Source organism: Hordeum vulgare, chromosome 1H (assembly GCF_904849725.1).
Source record: "Hordeum vulgare subsp. vulgare chromosome 1H, MorexV3_pseudomolecules_assembly, whole genome shotgun sequence".
NCBI lineage: Eukaryota > Viridiplantae > Streptophyta > Magnoliopsida > Poales > Poaceae > Hordeum > Hordeum vulgare.
This window is the reverse complement of record NC_058518.1, coordinates 41,052,274-41,067,557: the sequence shown is the minus strand read 5'-3', so window position 1 is coordinate 41,067,557 and position 15,284 is coordinate 41,052,274. Positions and strand designations below refer to the sequence as shown.

General features: G+C 38.6%; 1 long non-coding RNA gene across 1 annotated transcript; it reads left to right on the top strand.

Moving 5' to 3' along the window:
* The first annotated feature begins 11,487 nt into the window (after positions 1-11,487).
* On the top strand, positions 11,488-12,599 carry LOC123411395. Its single transcript, XR_006613263.1, has 5 exons — positions 11,488-11,591; positions 11,673-11,726; positions 11,857-11,892; positions 12,119-12,199; positions 12,286-12,599. It is a non-coding gene; the product is annotated as an uncharacterized LOC123411395 (long non-coding RNA).
* Positions 12,600-15,284: the final 2,685 nt, after the last annotated feature.

Here is a 15,284-nt window from a genome sequence, read left to right as displayed (position 1 = left end):
CTTTTTCTTCTTTTCTTCTCCTCCTCTTCTTATTCTCTTCTTCTACTTCTCCTCTTCTTCTACTTTTCCTCTTCTTCTCCTCTCCTCCTCTTCTTTTCTTGTCCTTTTCTTGTCCTTTTTCTTCTTTTCTTCTCCTTTTTCTTCTTTTCTTCTACTGGCCGGAGTGTTGGGGAGGAGGGGGCGGGGGGCTTACCGGCCGGAGGTGTCGACGGCGCGCGGCGAGGAGGACGGGGCGGCGCGCGGCGAGGAGGACGGCGGCGCGCGGCAAGGAGGAGGGCGGCGCGCGGCGAGGAGGACGACGGCGACGGCAGGCGGCGGCGAGCAGGACGTCGGGCAGCCTGACGGCGTCGTCGAGTTCGTCGCTGTGCCGCGCCGGGCACGAGAACGAGAGGAAGAAGAAGAGAAATGGACGATTTGGGTTGGAATTTTTCGAAGTCCCGCTTATATAGGTGGATCTTTAGTCCCGGTGCGTGGCACGAACCGGGACTAAAGACCCCCTTTAGTCCCGGGTGGAGCCACGGCCCGGGACTAAAGCCCCTCGTTTCCCACCTCCTCGCCTGCCGAAAGGGGTCTTTAGTCCCGGGGCGTGGCTCCAACCGAGACTAAAGGGGGTCTGTAGTCCCGGGGTGTGGCTCCACCCGGGACTAAAGCCCCTCCTCGGCTGCACGATAAGTTTAGTCCCACCTCGCCCAGCGAGGGGGACTAACACTTGTTTATAAGACCCGTCGCAGCTTCTCCATCGAGCACCTCTCTAAAGCAGGCTTACGGGCCTAAACTCACTGAAAATTGAAACTATATTCGAAATTATAGAGAAAATTAAATCTAAATTCAAATGAGAATTTAGATTGAATTTTCTCTATGATTTTGAATATAGTTTCAATTTTTTTCTATTTTCATAATTAATAATTTTGACTATCCAAACTATTATCTATTTTGTTCTTTTCAATTAAAAACTATGTTTATTAGAAATTCTTTTTGCATATTTGAGAATTTGACAAAACTATGATAATGAAAAGTGTTTGAAATTGAATAAAACTGCAAAACTATTTTCTATTTTCATAATTAATAATTTTGACTATCCAAACTATTATCTATTTTGTTATTTTCAATTAAAAACTATGTTTATTAAAAATTCTTTTTGCATATTTGAGAATTTGACAAAACTATGATAATGAAAAGTGTTTGAAATTGAATAAATAATGCAAAACTATTTTCTATTTTCATAATTAATAATTTTGACTATCCAAACTATTATCTATTTTGTTAATTTCAATTAAAAACTATGTTTATTAAAAATTCTTTTTGCATACTTGAGAATTTGACAAAACTATGATAACGAAAAGTGTTTGAAATTGAATAAATAATGCAAAACTATTTTCTATTTTCAAAATTACTAACTTTGACTATCCAAACTATTATCTATTTTGTTATTTTCAAATAAAAACTATGTTTATTAAAAATTCTTTTTACATATTTGAGAATTTGACAAAACTATGATAACAAAAAGTGTTTGAAATTGAATAAATAATGCAAAACTATTTTCTATTTTCATAATTAATAATTTTGACTATCCAAACTATTATCTATTTTGTTATTTTCAATTAAAAACTATGTTTATTAAAAATTCTTTTTGCATATTTGAGAATTTGACAAAACTATGATAATGAAAAGTGTTTGAAATTGAATAAATAATGCAAAACTATTTTCTATTTTCATAATTAAAAATTTTGACTATCCAAACTATTATCTATTTTGTTATTTTAAATTAAAAACTATGTTTATTAAAAATTCTTTTTGCATATTTCAGAATTTGACAAAACTATGATAATGAAAAGTGTTTGAAATTGAATAAATAATGCAAAACTATTTTCTATTTTCAAAAGTAATTATTTTGACTATCCAAACTATTAACTTATTTTTTTTAAGCTAGTTGACCCTGAAATTGAAAAACATTACAAATGAACTCTCAAAATGTTGATAGTTTGCATGCTATCATCATTTCACCCACATAGCATGTGTTAAAAAGTTGAGAGGGCTACGACAAAAACTGGATGCACTTCGTGTACAAAACGGACAATCTCTCTCGAAGTATCAGCGTTTCGAACGAGAACTCATCTCTTACGAAGGGATTTCATTTTTTTGAACTTATTTGAACTCCATACTTTTTGTGTGTTCAAAATGCACCATTCAAAGCCACATTACAAAATTTCAACAATTTCTGACTTCATTTGGTATTCTTCGTGCATTTACTTATTTTTTTTGAGCTAGTTGACCCTGAAATTGAAAAGCTCTACAAATAAACTCTGAAAATGTTGAAAGTTGGCATGCTATCATCATTTCACCCACATAGCATGTGTTAAAAAGTTGAGAGGGCTACGACAAAAACTGGATGCACTTCGTGTACAAAACGGACAATCTCTCTCGAAGTATCAGCGTTTCGAACGAGAACTCATTTCTAACAAAGGGTTTTCATTTTTTTGAACTTATTTGAACTCCGTAGTTTTTGTGTGTTCAAAATGCACCATTCAAAGGCACATCACAAAATTTCAACAATTTCTGACTTCATTTGGTATTCTTCGTGCATTTACTTTTTTTTTGAGCTAGTTGACCCTGAAATTGAAAAGCACTACAAATGAACTCTGAAAATGTTGAAAGTTGGCATGCTATCATCATTTCACCCACATAGCATGTGTTAAAAAGTTGAGAGGGCTACGACAAAAACTGGATGCACTTCGTGTACAAAACGAGCAATCTCTCTCGAAGTATGAGCGTTTCGAACGAGAACTCATCTCTTACAAAGGGATTTCATTTTTTTGAACTTATTTGAACTCCATACTTTTTGTGTGTTCAAAATGCACCATTCAAAGGCAGATCACAAAATTTCAACAATTTCTGACTTCATTTGGTATTCTTCGTGCATTTACTTATTTTTTTTGAGCTAGTTGACCCTGAAATTGAAAAGCACTACAAATGAACTCTGAAAATGTTGAAAGTTGGCATGCTATCATCATTTCACTCACATAGCATGTGTTAAAAAGTTTAGAGGGCTAGGACAAAAAGTGGATGCACTTCGTGTATAAAACGGACAATCTCTCTCTCGAAGTAGCAGCGTTTCGAACGAGAACTCATCTCTTAGAAAGGGATTTCATTTTTTTGAACTTATTTGAACTCCATACTTTTTGTGTGTTCAAAATGCACCATTCAAAGGCACATCACAAAATTTCAACAATTTCTGACTTCATTTGGTATTCTTCGTGCATTTACTTTTTTTTTGAGCTACTTGACCCTGAAATTGAAAAGCACTACAAATGAACTCTAAAAATGTTGAAAGTTGACATGCTATCATCATTTCACCCACATAGCATGTGTTAAAAAGTTGAGAGGGCTACGACAAAAACTGGATGCACTTCGTGTACAAAACGGACAATCTCTCTCGATGTATGAGCGTTTCGAACGAGAACTCATCTCTAACAAAGGGTTTTCATTTTTTTGGAACTTATTTGAACTCCATACTTTTTGTGTGTTCAAAATTCACCATTCAAAGGCACATCACAAAATTTCAACAATTTCTAACTTCATTTGGTATTCTTCGTGCATTTACTTATTTTTTTTGAGCTAGTTGACCCTGAAATTGAAAAGCACTACAAATGAACTCTGAAAATGTTGAAAGTTGGCATGCTATCATCATTTCACCCACATAGCATGTGTTAAAAAGTTGAGAGGGCTACGACAAAAACTGGATGCACTTCGTGTACAAAATGGACAATCTCTTTCGAAGTAGAAGCGACCCCCGCACTCCGTGTACTTCCCCTAGTGCATAACCAATATCTAGCACAAGGAGAAGAAGGAGAAGCAACCCCCTCAACAAAAGTGGTTCCGCGGCACGCCACGTGGTTCCGCTGCACGCCACGTGGTTCCACTGCACATCACGTGGGACTAATGGTCTTTCATTTTTAAATGACTGTTTTAATCAAAAACAGATATGTTACAAAAGGGATTTCATTTTTTGAACTTATTTGACTGAAGACTTTTTGTACATATATGTGGTCGAAATGCATGATACCATGAAGTTAGAAAGGGCTAAACCATTCAAAAGTAGCAAATGAAGTTAGAAAGGGCTAAACCATTCAAATTTGGAAACTATAATGGCACAAACAGAAACTAGACATATATAAATTGGTCCAAGCAGTACATGATACTAGTCCAAACAGTACATAATAATAGTTACCATAGATATATATACAAGTGTTCGATGTTGAGAACACTACTCGTCTGAATCAGAATGTCCACCTTCCTCGAGGTGACGCTGGCCATAGTTGACGACTCAAATCTTGCGGTACAACTCGTATGAAACGTATGCATCTTTTGCTGCATACTCAATGTTGATAGGATCAAGTGGGGCCTTCTCCCAAAGTTTGTGCTGACACTTTGGGAAACTGGTCTTCATATCACCATATTCCTCGTCGATCAAGGCAACTGCCATATGAGCCATCGAAGTCCTGACATGTCGAAGCCTGAATACCGTTTGGAGATCAATGAAGCAACCAGTTGGTATCTCAATACCGAAGTTGTGCCTCATCTTCAGCTTGTCGTTCCTTATGTCAACGGTAGCAAAAGTGATGCCGCTGCGAAGGAAGTCCATGAGTTCTGGACAATGCTTGTCACTTCTGCAACAGAAACAAATTAAAATGGAACAAATGTTACATACTGCTGCAATAAGGAAACATGTTTCACTACAACTAAAGAGAAAATTATCTTTAGGATTCAAATAGAACATATGCAATGGAACCTAGAGAGATCACTATAGCTATCCAATGGAACATAGAGAGATCACTAGCTATATGCAATTTTCATGACTATGACATATCATATTGCTATCCAATGGAACCTAGAGAGATCACTAGCTATATGCAATTTTCATAACCTTGGATCAAAGAACACCGCATAAAATTGTATCACTACAACTATGATTTCAATGGAACATATTGAACCAATCAGATTTTTCAGATTGTGGAACACTATTCCAATCAGATTGTGTTCCCTTCAACTAATCAAAATTGTTTCACTACAACTATTTGAAGCGAACCAACTATGATTCCAATGGAACATATTAAACACTAGTTGATTCTAATACGATTTTTCAGATTATGGAACACTATTCCAATCAGATCGTGTTCCCCTTCAACTAATCAAAATTGTTTCACTACAACTATTTGAAGGGAACCAACTATGATTCCAATGGAACATATTAAACACTAGTTGATTCTAATACGATTTTTCAGATTATGGAACACTATTCCAATTAGATTGTGTTCCCCTTCAACTAATCAAAATTGTTTCACTACAACTATTTGAAGGGAACCAACTATGATTGGAACAAATAAACTTACAATGTCATTATCTTGGATCAAAGAAAGCCTCAAAACTTACCTCACCCATTGAAAGATCAAGACATGGCGTGGGAAGCATAGTTGGATGACGGCAACACCGCGTTGATCGGTCGTGTACTCCAGATCAAGCCCCAAGAATTTCTCATGATCCATTGCATCGTCAAACCATTTTTCCTTCAACTGTTCAAGAAAAAACGGCACCTCCCTGCTCTCGTTCGTGTACACGACATCGAGCATGGTCGTGCCATGTGCGAGCACCTTTTGAAAGCGAGTTGGCATGGTGGAAGAAGAGAAGGGAAGAAGAGAGGAGAAGAACAGATAGGGAGAGCGAGAGAGAAGAAGAAACAGAGAAATGGCGACTGTGCTTCGGTTCGTGCTTTTCATCACCCGAAACAACGCGGGATGCAAACCGTTTGGGTCTTTAGTCCCGGGTTGAGCCACCAACCGGGACTAAAGAGGTATACCAACGGTTGCCACCACTATGGCAGGCCACGTGTTAGTCCTTTAGTCCGGGGTTGAGCCACCAACCGGGACTAAAGGGGGATACGAACGGTTGCCACCACCACTGCCCACCGCGTAGCCCTTTAGTCCCGGTTTGGGACACGAACCGGGACTAAAGGCTCCTTACGGGCCGGGACTAAAGCCTTGAGGGAGGCATTGAGAATTGGGGCGACGTGGCCGGGCCTTTAGTCCCGGCCTAGAGGTAGGCCGGGACTAAAGGGTCCCGGCCATAGGCCCGTTTTCCACTAGTGACAGAGAGGTTATTCAAAGAGATACAAGAAACTTTACAAACTTTTATTACTTGTAATTTCTATTTCAAACCTCGAGCTTCTAATGTTGAAACTCATAATCTAGCTAGGTTTGGTGTCTCTCTTCCACAAGGGAGGCACATGTGGTTGGGATCTCCTCATGATCCAATTGCCATTCCTCTAAACATTGTTATTGATCAACACAACCTAGCTAGTTTTGCTCAAAAAAATGCTGCACTATGAACTGTTTTTCTACGACAGTATGTACAGTTTTGTAAGCTCTAAAAAAACTATATACAGTTTTGTTACCTCTAAAAAAAATATAATGTTTCTAAAGTTTTACAAAAATTATCATGTTTTAAAGGTTATTTATTGTGTGCAAAAATGTTGAATATTTGTTTTAGAATATATGCATAATTTTCTAAAAGTTTGACCTAGTATTTAAAAAGCATATATTTAAAAAACATTATAGTACAATTTCGAAACTAATTCTTATTTATTAAAAGTTAGTTTCCATGGTTTAAAATTATCCATTATACATTCAGAAATATCCATCTTATATTTAAAACATGTTTTAATGTATGAAATATAAAATATTGTCCGTGTATTTAAAGTTGTTCTTATCTTTTCAAAAATGTTCATCATGCATTTTAAAACGTGGATAGTGTAATTCCCAAAACCAAAGTCATGTATTTATAATGTTTCATCGTGTATTTTCCAAATGACCATGCAATGCACAGATATTCGTTTAATTTGAAAAGTGATTGTGTATTTAGAAAAAGTATGCATATGTTGTAAACATTATTCATGGATTATTCATGAAACCGAAAGCCAAAGAAGAATGAAAACACCAAAAAGGAAAGAAAAGAACACAAAGAACAAAAGATAAAGCCAAAACAAAAAATATGAATATATAAATAAAAACAAAAAATAAACAATAGGAAAAATGGACAAAAAAAGTAAGACAATTACAATCGATGAACCAACGAAATCACTAGTTAAGAATTATCCTTTGCAAAGGTCACTCTCCAACTTTTCATGCGCTGACAAGTGGGGCACTAGTAACCTAGGAGTTTTTCTTTTGCGTAGATTCGTTTATCAAAAGGTTTCATCTTTTGAACCATGGGTCGAAATAACGAATCATTTTCACTCTTTGATTTCTCGTGTCGAGATTTTTGGAACTAGATCCTTTGTTAGTAGGTTTTCGTGGACTCTTGTTAATGTAAAAATCAGGTGAGAACCATGTCTCGGCCTTGTGACGTGAGTAGCGATGGAGGTGGTTGCGGTTGTTGTTGACCTTCTTGGAGGCATTGCTGCTTAGTTGTCGCACCCCTCTCGCATGGATCTAGTCGACGCTGCAGCTTGGGGGGGGGACCCTTATCCCAGGTGATGGGACGATTGCGACGCCTTGGTGTCGTTTTCCCTCTAGGGGGCTTCATCTTTGAAGCTGGGCATCGACATGCGGGGCTAGTGGATGGCGTCGGTGTTTGCATTGAGGCTTCACTACCAACAATATTGGTGGTGAGCAAGGTCGGAGATGTGGCGTCTGTTGAGGTAGTCGGCTCTTCTCCGTCGTGTCTGGGTGATTGCCTCGGCTATTTGTCGCGGTGAAGTCGAAGCTTATGTGGTAGGGCCCGATGGTATACGATGATGGGTGACGGGTGGTCCATTCAGTGATCATCCACGCCGCCAACCTTGTCTAGTTCTCCTTCGTAGTTCTCGGTCAGAATTGGAGTTGCGCTGTCTTGTCGTGGGTGACTGAGTTCTAGCATGGGTCTTCATGTGGCTCCACTTGCCTTTTCAGTGTGGGTGGGGTTATGATTATCTATGGTGAAGTCGGAGCCGTTTGCTCAATGTTTTAGGGTTGGCGGTGAGGCCTACTAGGGAAGAAGTGATGATGATGACACTTGCGCAGGGGCGGAGCGAGGCAAACATCAAACCCTGGGCGGAGCGAGGCAAACATCAAACCCGGGGCCGCCTTAAAAAATATCCTGAATTTTGGTCTCATACCCTTAATAATTGCTACACTCAACAAAGAAGATGGGTCTCTTTACCCAGGCCCAGGCCCTGGGAGCTCGGGGTCCTGTCTCCGCCCCTGCGCTTGCGTGTTGTCTTGATGATGCCCTTGTCGCAAAGTATGTGTGGGATATCCAGTGTGTGCTGCTCAGCGGTTTGTAATTGTTTTTGCCCGATTTTCCTCTATTATTTAATGGATGAGGAAAAACTTTTTCCTCCATTTAAAAAAATATATCTCCGTGTGTACGTATGCGCAGCCGCGAAGTAAGGAGTCAGCGAGTAAAATCACAGCTAGCTCACCACAAAAACGAGTTATAAAGTTCAACCAAAATCAATTAATGGGACAAAGATTGCCAATGATGGAGAAATCTATTATCCTTGCCTTGATTACAGTAGAAAAAGAGGCAATCAGTATATATTCCATTGACTGATTGTCAAGTGGATGGTTCACTATCCGACAAAACATCTATTGATTTGGTTGTGTCACATTACACAAACGAAAAAACGAACGGCAGTAATAACTAGCAAAAATCACATGTATGCAACTAATTATGGAGTCCTCGACCACTTGCACTTTAGGGAACGTTCTGCTGACCATACACCTTCTCGTCTTCTAAGGCAGCAAATATATAGAAAGGGAGTTTACTGATTTAGAGATACTGGCAAGACATTAGCAGTAAATTTCAAAAAGGAAAAATACATTAGCAGAAGGCTGTGTTCAATGTTTATATATAGTGCGTCAGTTTTTAAATAAATATTCCACACATTTGTACTGCCTCCATAGGTTTTTTAAGTTGGGTGCGGCCTTTTGGGAATTCATTTTGACTAACGAAACATGTATTATTTGCTAAAAGAATATTTAGATTCGACGCCGAATGAAATTTGTGTAGGTTTTGCAGACCCATATATTTTTGAAATAAATGACTATAGGCAGTTTTTATCATCTATATTAGTGAAGAAACCGGACGTAAGGTGAGATTCGGCCCTGCTCCTAGGGACTAGCCGAATTTTCCATTTGTCGAACCATAAATATCACCCATAGTGCTTTAGTTTTTATGAGTTTTGTTTATTAAAGAGTCAACATAGATGCAACTTCTTGAACTTCGTTTATGCCTAATCCAAGCAAGGATGCCTAATTTTTATCTATATTCGCAATATTCAGATTATATATTATATCTTTTTAGTTTTCAATTGCTTCTAGAAATTAGACCTTCATGGTCTTGTTGATCATGCTCCTACCTGGTCAATAAAAACGGTGGAATTAGTTTCGTGATTGCATATGCACAACTTCGTCACATGTAATAGTCGGATCGCCATAGTCAAATCCATCCAAATCGACGTGTATTTCTCTTTGAAAGATCAAGACACACTTTACATCTATTAGATGCCATGGATTGGAGTAGAAATCTAGGTGGAAGTTGGAGCTTTGAGGAGGGTGATGGGATTGGTCACCAGCCTGCGTAGAAGTGGTGGAGAGGCCTATGAGCTAGGTAGCCACAACCGAGAACAAGACATCGAGGGTGATGTTGGTGAAGTGGTCATGACGAGCGGCCAAGTAGGCTGTAATCCTGGACTAGGGTTGCAATTATCGTCTGCTTGAAGCCCTGCTGCACCGGCGTTTTGCACAATGTTACCAGTATTTGCATCGGTAGGATACCATAGCTGAGGTGGCAACAGGATAGGGAGACGAGCATTCATGCAATTTGTCATTGGGGACGTCGACGTTATGAACGTGGGAGGTCCAGGTGTTTTGAGAAGCAGGCCCATGTTGGAGAAAGTACTAAAACAGAAAAGGTAAAAAATTTATTTTGCTAATTTTCCTTACGCCACTCCATTTTTGACATTTAATTTTTCCACTCTTAGCTTTTGATAATTATCACAATTGCTATTTTGTGGCATAAACAAAAAATTTAGAGTGATAATTCTGATACATTGTCAAAAGCTAAGAGTGACAAAAGTGAAATAAAATTAGTTTCCGCTTCCGTGGAATGAAAATTGTGATAATTGTCAAAAGCTAAGAATGACAAAAGTGAAATCTCAAAGTCTAGAGTGGCATAAGAAAATTTGGCAAAAACTAGAGTGACAAAACCAAAATTTTCCCAAACAAAATAGCCCATTAGATCAAAACTCATTATGTAAATTGGACAAAGTGTGAGGCATTTTGTTCCAAGCCTAAATTCCTACCATTCAGAATTTACTTTACTCGATAATAAAATAGGTGACACCTAGTGCAGTGTTTATAACACTCTTATATTATGGGACGTAGAAAGTACTAAATAAATATTTTGTAGATATACAATAAATTGTATATATATTCAGTTTCAGTTCTCATAGAAATAATAAAAAAGGTTCATGTTTCATTCCAACAGGCTTTGAGGGGGGTCACCCCATTGCACTGGATCTATTAGTTATTTATATGTTTTATGTACATCTTAGCTATATGTGTATCTAAACCATGACATGTGCTTTTGATAGAATTCTCGAGTTTAAGAAGAAAGGTTGGATATCGTGGTACTCATATTTAAGGAGCTACCCCTCAGTCGGTGGGTGGGTACAAAGGAGGCTACAATCTGCCGGTGGGTGACGTAATTACACCCATCTCAGGGCATTAAGTAGGTCACCACGGTCAGATTAAAAACATATTATACAATGGATTATATCTTAGTGTTGTCTGTAACAGTTATGATTGCATGCTCCTAAATTTGTGGAATGATTAAAATTATACTAAAAATATATAACCAAGAAATGGCATCTGCTACAATCAGGCCCCCATTGCAGGATATTATATATGTTCACACCTTGAGAAATATATGGTTTTCCTAAATAATGAAAACGCAGTTTCTACTGTATCTTTTCTTGAACTAGAAAATCCAATAGTACATTCTCTTTCAGTTTGGAAAGGTATCTTCTTTTCAGGTGATGAAATATGTAGATATTTGTTATCCTGAACCATGAACAAGAGAATTACATCCATGTGTGAGGGAAAATAGTACATTCCCCTCTTGGTTTGTCACGCAACTGAACTATATAAGGTGCATTATTGAAAGGGGGAAAATGTCTTAGTGCTGTTTCAAATAAATATTCGTCTATTATGTGTATTTCCAGGATGCGTACGCGATATATATTTCTTGACTGGGAAAATCCTTGCAAATCTAACTGGGTCAAATTAAAAGATTTAATGCCATTGACACCCACCAGCATGTATATATCAGTGCAATTAATTTCTGTAAATAGAGTGGAATATACAATTTTTCTTCGAGAGATGTCATGATCATCCTAGTTACATGCAATTTCTACGGGTTCTCAATCGGTATAGCCCTATAACAGGCGAAATTTTCCCAGCCATTTGGCCATCAACAGCTCAAACTTGCTGAAGACGCCCAGTTACGAAGCAAGGCCTCTCCAACTCCAAATAACATGGATCCACAGGCGAAAAGTAAGCTAATTAACCTCCAGTTTCATACTCACATTCATTAACAAGTAAAATAAATTGTGTATCTTTTTATTTGCCATGCAGCGATGAGTGAAGGTGTGCCTGAACTGAAAACTTATTCTGCGACCGGGAATAAAGGTTCTGATCCTGGTGTATGCTATCAGCATCGCTAGCCTCTGCAATTTTAGCCCCATGTTCCATTGAAAACTGATTAATTAACTCATATCCGTGTGCAACTACTGTTTGACTGATTGATATTACCGTGCAGGAAACCCACATGTGCAGCCAGCGGCATCTTCTTCTGGTTAGTAGTCCCAGCACTCGAGCTTGCTATTAGTCTCGAAGCAAGAGCTACACGTACTCGATGATCGTGTGCAACATCATCAACGTCGGGCACCTTTTTGAACTAGCTTTCTTTCCCTGACTCCCAAAGCCGCACATTTTCTTTACATGACCAAATAATCAAGATATCTCAATAATCAACGGGTTCTCCAAATTTATAGATCTCTTGTGGTTTCGCATGTGTGCAGAATCTGAAGCTAAAGCGCCAAGTACTGCCTCACTGCCGACGCCTGCAGCAAACAACAAACATGCAAAGCCAGCCAACCCAGGTATATGAACTATAATTGTTCATCTGCATATATATTGTGTGCGTGGCTCCGCAGAAACCTGACACACTGAAATTTTAATTTGTTAGGCAGCAATGCTACAAAGCCGTGAATTCTGGATTTACATATACAATTTAAACCTCTCGTGTGGACTGATGAAGAAGAAGAATGATCTGGACATCATTTCGTGTGCTTTGTCTATGATATAATACATATACAAGACTCTAATAGTATGTAAGAGGTTAATAAAGAGGTGGAAAAGAAATATGGATCGATCTATTGCATGTTTGTAGTTTGTACGTCCTTGATGGATTTCGTCACTGTCCTAAGTTCATGTATTGGTATTGTATTGAATTCACATGTATTAATAGATTTGGATTGTATTGAGTTTTAACTTCTTTTTTGCCATGGAGTGAATTTTATCTCTTTTTCACAAACCAGTTATTTTTATCTTGAGTGGTGTCAATCTGGATCATTGATAAACTCTATGTTCTCCCGGAAAAAAATTGAACTCTGCTTCAGATAACAAGTAATCTATCACATTGCGACCTCAAACGGACTGAGCATGCTTTCATGGAAAATTATTTAATTTATCAACATTTTTGTCGTTGGGAAAAATAACTAGTGGGACTTCATGTGTCCGATATAGCATGCAAATATGCATCTCACTACGCATAGTCCGCTTTTTGTATAGTTGCATTGGTTGATCCCACGATGGATTGAAACAAGCGGGCACCCATTACGAGATGGGGAGCGGCCCGGCCAAATATGTCATCGTAGTCAAATGCTTGCAGTAGACATGCCTTTTACATCGCTAAGCTACACACGGCTAAGAAAATTCCATATTCTCACGAATTAAGCAGCCAACGAGTGAGAACATGACTCACCCTAGCTCATTTTTTTTGCCCCCTTAAAGTTCTACATAGGCTAGTATATAAGCTCTAATTTTTGTATCTTCTTTCCGATAAACACCCTAGCTCATTTATTCATCCATAATAAAAAAACATATCCTGGGGTATCCAAACCCTGGACGTGGCAGCCCGGGACTAATAAAAAAAATATTCTAGCAATATTATGGGTATCTAGATTATCCTCTCCTTTTGATAACAAAAGACTATATCTCCTAGCTCCTTCTCATACTCCTAATCTCCTTGCTAATCATCACATTTGCACACATGCTCCCTTGTGAATAGCAAAAAAAAACGGAATGTATACTTTGTGATAAACATTGACGAATATTTCAACTGCAAATATAATTTTGTGATAAAATGACATTTATGGCGGCCTGGGCGAAAACAACCTGAATCGGTGCTTCAAAAGGCTTCTAAGTTCTAACATAGTATTTTGAGAGCATCGATTTTTTTTTTGGACCAGACCTCCCTGAAATGTCATTTCATCACGAAATTTTGTATGTGGGTGAAGAATTCATCAACGTTCATTAAAAACTCTTATTTTTTATAAAGAAAAAAACTATCTTTAATTTGACCAGTTATCAGGTTGCATGTGAGCTCGGATCAAAAACTCCATGTCCTCCTCCTCTACTTCCTTTATTAGTAGCTCTAACAACCTCCAAGCAGTCCTATGCAACCACTGCCTTCCACAGGTTAATTAAGATCCGGAGCTAGACGCAACGATTACCAATAAGCGAAAGATTCTGCACAACTAGGATCGATGGTGCCCTCGATCACTAGGACCGAAGCCGCCAAGAAAACCCCTCCTAGAAGCCCAACTTCCCATCATGACATCTGCATGACTACGGTCAAAAACACATTATGGTTGAAATTTCACTTCCATATTTACAGTAGCATGATGGAAATGTTTGTATCCTATCCACAGTCGGATTGTACATGTAATATTTGCTCGTACTGGCTAGTGCAGTTAGAACCGCTCCCGTAATTAAGGGCAACTCGCGGGCTGCTGGTGCACGCTGGCCAGAATAAGAGCAACACCTGCTGTGCCATATACGCGTGCAGGCGTGCCGAGGTCGAGCTCCAGTGGACAACAGCGGCTCGGCCAAGTAGTTCGTTGTCGCCAATGGTTGGTTTTACGCTGCTAACCTACAGAGGACACTAAGAAAACCTATTCTCACGTCCAAGTGGAATGAATATCTCTTTGTCCGTGTGTACGTTTGCACAGCCGCGAAGTAAGGAGTCAGCGGGTGAAATCACAGCAAGCTCACCACAAAAACGAGTTAGAAAGTTCAACCGAGATCAATTAATGGGACAAAGATTGCCAATGAAAATCTATTACCGCTGCCTTGATTACACTAGAAAAATAGGCAGGCATACCAGTATCTATTCCATTGACTGATAGTCAAGTGGATGGTTCACTGTCGACAAAACATCTATTGACTCGCACTCTAAGGCAGCAAATATATAGAAAGGGAGTTTATGGATTTAGAGGTAGTGGCAAGGCATTAGCAGTAGACTATGTTCAATTTTTGTATATGGTGCGTCAATTTTTTTAAAAGATTTTACGCATTTGTAATGCTTCCATCCATTTTTTTTAAGTTGGGCGAGGGCTTTTAGGTGTCCATTTTGACTAATCTAACATATATTATAAGCTCAAAAATATATATTTAGATTCTTCATCAAATGAAGTTTCTATAGGTGTTGCATGACCTTACTTTTTATGCAGACCTATATATTTTTTAAATACATGATCATAGGCAGTTTTTGCGTTTATATTAGTGAAGAAACCCAGCCTAAGGTGTGATTCGGCACTGCTCCTAGGACTAGCCAAATTTTCTCTTTGTAGCACCACAAAAATCGTCCATAGGGCTTTATTTTTTACGGGTTTCGTTTATTGAAGAGTTAACATATAGCTGCAATCTTGTGTACTTCGTTCATGCCTAAACCAAACAAAGTGTGCTTACGGAAGCATAATTTTTATCTGTACTCGCAATACCCAGATTACATACTATAGTTTTTCTTATTTTTCAATTGCTTCGAGATATGAGACCTTCATGGCCTTGTTGATCATGCGCTGGCCCGGTCAATAAAACTGTGGAATTAGCTTAGTGATTGCATATATGCACAACCTCGACGATGTGGACGCGCCAGGTCCATGCGTTTTGAGAAGCAGGCCG